Here is a 6,056-nt window from a genome sequence, read left to right as displayed (position 1 = left end):
TTTGGATCAGGATCCAAGCAATCAGTTAAATGTATATACTAATGGACATTAGTAAGTCCAAAAAAGCCATATGGACACATCATAAATATCTTTTCTAAAGCTGATGAATTGCTTTTTCCCAGAACAGTGCATCTGAGAAATCATAAAAGCTTAGTACTAGAGACAATGGTTTATTCTTTTGGGGCTTGCTCCTGCTCCTGTTAAAGTTAATGGGAGTTTTGCTGAGCATAATTAACAAATATACACAAAGTCAGATAAGGTTTGCAAGGAAAAAATAAGGAAGAAAAGACAAAAGAAGTAGTTAATAGTTGGCCACAGGGTTTAACATTCTCATCTTCTGTTTCCCTCATGTCTAGTAGCCAGACTAAGTAAAGCACAGTCAATGGGATTGTTGATTTTACTATAAATTTTCACCCATTGCTGGCTGGTGATGAAAGTGAACTTTGCATGGGAGTAGGAAGTCCAGAGAGTCGGTTACATTCTGGGGCAGAGCATACTTATTCGGGCCGCTTCTGTAACTCACAACCGCTCTCCATTCCGAGATGTGCTGGTCAGTCACTAGATATCTAAATATCTTCTTAGTATACAGATGGCTGTCTTCCATTGCCCTGGAGCAGAAGATCACACTTCCATTTGCGGATCTCCAAAATAACAATGTTCTCCACAGGTTGCCCCGCCTGAAAGGACTTAAAAACTAGAACTAGTGACTAGGCTATAATATCAAGTTTAATGATATGTTATGACTAGGGCCCTACCAAATTCATGGTTCATTCTGGTCAATTTCAAGGCCATAGGATTTGAAAATTAGTCAGTTTCACATTTTCAGCAATTTACATCTGAAATTTCAGGGTGTTGTAACCATGGAGAGCCTGACCCAAAAGGAGGCTCTGGAGAGGGCACACAGCTGTTGTAGGGGGGGCTGTGGGATTGCCACCCTCACTTCTGTGCTGCCTTCAGAGCTGGGCTCGGAAGGCAACAGCCATGGAGCTTCCTGCAGCCAGAGGAGGCTCCTGGAGGTGGAGGTGGGTTCGATCTCCCCCATGCTGCTGAGAGTACCCCAGCCAGGGGCTCCTAGTTGCTAGTCCTGGCTGGGCTGGGGAAGGACAGGACTTCCTCTTCCCCTGCACAGCTGCTCTCGGGTACCTCTTCTAGCAGAAAGCACCATACACCCCAACACACACTCACTTCCTGCCTGCATCCCTCCGCAGCTACAGGAGGAGGGGTTACTATACGGGGACTGTCCCCCCCTTCCAGATGCAATTATTAGCTTGTTTCAATAAAATAAAGAAAGGTCATGTGAACTTAACAGGACTTATTGATTGACACTTTACATCAGCAAATAACACTCAGGGCTCAACTCCCTGATTGGTAGATATGGGCATCCGAGAATTGGTTTAGACAGAGCTCTCTCTGCATCCATGGAGTTCATTGGAACTTTCAGACAGAACTGAGATAGCCATGCGAGGTGCGGGATTCTGACTTCCACTGAGTTCCAAACTGAAGCACAGGCAAACTACTACAATCTTCTTCTTTCATAATATTTTTGTAAGTAGGAATCTCCAGCTCACAGTCCTTGTCAAAACCATGAATTGCATTAAGCAAGGTAAAATCCACCATCAACAGGCACATTTGTGCAGGATCAAAAACACGCACAGCTTTTAGGAACCTTGCTGCAGGTTGTTGAAATTTTTGAGCCGTTTTTGCTAGATCACTTGATTCTTCCCCATAGCAGTAATATTGTCTGAGCTTCTTTGCCATGCAAGAAAACACCTGCTGAACACTGGCATTTAACTCCACATTGTCAGGATGATTTTTGTTTGACTGTGCTTCAGCCCAGAACAGTACAACCATTACTTTATTGTAAGTTTGGTGGATTGTGACATGTCGAAATTAAAACCAAGTGATTAAGTCCATCAGTCCTCTGGCATTCTTGGCAATGAACTGAACTTCCTCGTTCAGCTGGGCATTGTTTAGAAGGGTTGAAAGTTCTGTTAAAACCTGCGTTTTTTGTCTCAGTGTCAGCTCTTCTGAGACGAACTCAGAGGAGTATTTCAGGTGAGCTGCATGGTATTATACCGTCCGAAACCAAAATTCCAATGAGTAATTACTGGCTCTGAGGGGAGTGCAATTTTTTGTTCCCCGATTTCTGTCGTGTTTGCAATATGCTGCCTGTATCAAAGTTTGCAGCTAGGGCAGTGTTTAAAAATCTTTTTAATGTAGCTGACCAGTTTATCAACTTTACCAAACTTGCATCTCCACAAATCACTGACAAGAAATTATATGTGCATTACATGTAATATGGACAGCATTTGGCATTAGACCTTAGAGAACAGATTTGAAAGATTTTGTCATGTAAGTTCCATTGTCACTTACAAAACCAGATACTCCATCAAAGTCCGCACCATATTTTGAAATGGTTTTAATTATCTCTTGAGAAACTGTAGTGTAGTTAACAGCATCAGAGTAAACGCAGTCGGTGAGCACTGTTAGCTTTCCTGTCTGTATCTCTTCGGCCTTGTCAGAAATAAAATCAAACAGAATGTGCAGTACATTTGTCTTGCTCATCTGTGGACTCATCTGAAATAATTGCAAAAGACTCCCAGGAGTTAATTTGAGACTTCATCTCCTCAAAATGCATAGTACACACCTTTGGAAGGTAGAGCTGTTGTAGCTTATTCGCACTTGGTAAGCAACCAGCATTTTGTACATTCCGTGGAATGAATTCATGCAGCTTTGGGTAATCAAGTTTTTCCAATAGTATATTAACACTTGCAAAGCATCCACAAGTTCCAGGCTAGCTAAATGACGGGTCTCCTAACTCTCTATCGTCTTCTTAAAAGGAGATTAAATTATTTGTTTTTTAAACTTTTCCCAGCAATGTGCTATCCGCAGCCTTCTTTCTGCTTCGATGGGTTTCTGAGTGTAAGTGGCACTGAACCGTTGCCCCAAATGCATGATCCAACGAAACATTGCCGCTTGTACAAAATAGTTTGTCACCATCAGCATGCAGAATTTAACTTCCAAGTTCTTTCACACGATCCGCTGCAGTAATTATTGTAGAGGTTTGTGATTTCCTTTGGACGCTCATTTTAAAGTCATTTCACTTGTCTTCTGGTAGGCTGCCAATTGAGATAATTATGCTACAAAACCACCCCAATGTCCATATGTACCAATCAGTGAGTTGAGCCCTGAATGTTATTTGCTGCTGTAAAGTGTCAATCAAAAACTCCTGTCAAGTTCTTGACCTTTCTTTTTATTTTTATTGAAACAAGCTAATAATTGCATCTGGAAGGGAGGGCAGCTCCCTGTACAGTGACTCCTCCCCCCCATGGCTGTGGAGCAATGGGGGCAGAAAGTGAGGGGGGGGGACGTGGGCAGCAGGTGAAGCTTCCCTTGGGGGAGGCTAGCCTCCTGCCACAGCTCTTCCGACTGAGGACCTGCCCCCGCTCGCTGCTCTCCGCCCTCCGTGGCCCCAGCCATTGGGGGTGGGGGGAGAAATGAGAGCTGGGCCCCAGGTGGCCTCGGCTGGGACTGTGGTGAAGCTCTCTGCCCTGATTGGAGGGAGCTCCAAGCCCCGAACCCCTCCCCTATTCCACCCCTCCGGGAACCCCCTGTGGCTGCAGGAAGCTCCAGGGCTGCTACCCAGCCCCAGAGCTACCTGCAGCTAGAGAAGGTACCTGGAAGTGGGTCTGATCTGCCGCCCCCCCCCAGCTCCTCAGAGCAGACGTGCAGGGGAAGAGGAAGTCCTGTCCCTCTCCAGCCTGGAGGGAACTAGCAGCAGGAGACTGGGGCACAGTAGGAGCCCCCAGCTGGGGCACCCCCAGCCCTACCCATCCCTGCCCAATATTTTAGCTTTCATGGGAGAGGTCTGATTTGAAGGTCTGGGAAATGTTTTTCACGGCCGTGAATTTGGTAAGGCCCTAGTAATGACAAAAGGGGACAGTAACTCAGTTTATAACAAGGTCAGTTGCTGGGAATATGTCCCAGTTTGTCCATGAAGATAGTCTCAATCTCCGGAGCACCCTGGCATCATGCATCCTGCTAGTGCATCCCATGTTAGTGTCTATGAATCTGCTCCCGTAGTCAACGAGGGCCTGCATAACAATATAGTAGTATCTTTTGAAGTTTATGTCCTCGTGTGCTCCTTGCAGAGGGAAAGCTGTTGGCACATGAATCCCATCAATGGCCCTGCACAGTTTGTAAAGTCCATTCTCTCAAAGCCAGCAATTGTCAGGAACATTTGTAATGCCCACCACCTTGGGTACATCATCACAGTCCTGACAGCCTCACCAACCTCTGCCACAACACTGCCCGATAGTTGCTTTGCCAACTCCACGCTGGTTATTCACAAACCTGTAGCAGTCTAGGGTAGCAAGCTGCAGATGGCTATAAGTAAGGCCCTACTTGAATCGTGGGATGATTGTCAAATAATTGTGACTGAGTTGCTCGCAAAAAAGTAGTAATGGTCTTTTATTAATTGTGGTAATTTGGAAAAGCCAGAGAAGACCTATTTGTTTAAGAAAAATTTGCTGGAACAATATAAACCCTCAAGTATTATGTTATGCCTGCAATTTTTTGATAACTGGACAATTTTGCTGCAACTCTATTATATTCATTAATGCATGGGGCTCACAAGGGGAGCCCCAGCCACCAGCCCCATGCATGGCAGGGCTCCCGCTGTCAGCCCCTTGGCTGACACTTGTAGTAGAAGCCTAATATTGCAGGATCTGCACTATCACGAATTAAGTAGGGTCTTAGCTATAGGGGTATGGAACACTGTCCATATGAGGAGAAATTAAAAAGATTGGGACTGTTCAACTTGGAAAGGATAATTAAGGGGGGATATTACAGAGATCTATAAAATCATGAATGAGGTGGGGAAAATGAATAAGGAGGTATTGTTTACCCCTTCACATAACACAAGAACCACAGGTCTCCCAATGAAGTTAATAGATAGAAGGTTTAAAAACAAACAAGAGGAAGTACTTCTTCACACAGCCAACCTGTGGAACTTATTGCCACGGGATGTTGTGAAGACCAAAAGTATAACTGGGTTTAAAAAAAGAATTAAATGAGTTCATGGAAAAATCCTCCATCAGTGGATATTAGCCAAGGATGGTCAGGGATGCAACCCCATTGTCTGGGTGTTCCTAAGCCTTTGAATGCCAAAAGCTGGGACTGGACAACAGGGGATGGATTGCTTGCTAATTGCCCTGTTACGTTCATTCCCTCTAAAGCATCTGGCATTGGTCACTGACAGAGACAGAACTCTTGGCTGGATGGACCATTGGTCTGACCCAGTATGGCTGTTATTACTGTCTTATAGTTACTCATTTCTGGATTGGCATGGCCTCCCTCAAGTGGATGTTGTGGGGCTAGAGGGCTGGGGAAAGCTGAACACAAACCTCCAGGAACATCTGCTTCTTCACGTGAAAAGTCTGGATCCACTACTTGTTTTCCCAGGTCCATGTGATGATGTGATCCCACCAGTTTCTGCTTGTGGCCCTGCTTCAGAAGCACTGGCCTGCATGGGGGACTCTGCAGCTAAGGCAACAGGCATAAGCGGCATCAGCTGGTATGCACACCCCTCTGAGAAGTGCCTTTGAGAGGTCAAAAAGTGCCACTCAAATGTCCAACAGCATCTTGCAGATGCTCTGCCTGATTCCCAAAATAGGACAGAGCATGAGGTAGAGAAGTTCATCCTCCAGTTTAGGTCCATGCTGATGGCTCCAGTTGCTGGGAGCATGCGGGCACAAAATGGCTCGGCCGGATGCATTCACAGTATAAAACCACTCAACAACCCTTTCAGTCCTGCAGAAGTTGACAGACAGACAAGTTCTCCCACAATCCACTGTGAATAAAGCCCTAGAGAGTCTACAACTGGATAAGGTGCTCGGATCTCTGGTATGTGATGGTATAGGCCCATAGAAACTGAAGTTCTGACTTGGGTCCATGCATGTTTGTGAGGCCCATGTTTCCAATGCAGGGTGAATGCTCAAACATGGGCTTGGAAATACAGAGTCTGCAGGCATGGGTCACACAGACTCAGGCTTACT

The sequence above is a fragment of the Terrapene carolina genome, unplaced genomic scaffold, assembly GCF_002925995.2.
Source record: "Terrapene carolina triunguis isolate 2854851 unplaced genomic scaffold, T_m_triunguis-2.0 Scaffold66, whole genome shotgun sequence".
NCBI lineage: Eukaryota > Metazoa > Chordata > Testudines > Emydidae > Terrapene > Terrapene triunguis.
Note: the sequence above shows the minus strand (reverse complement) of the source record.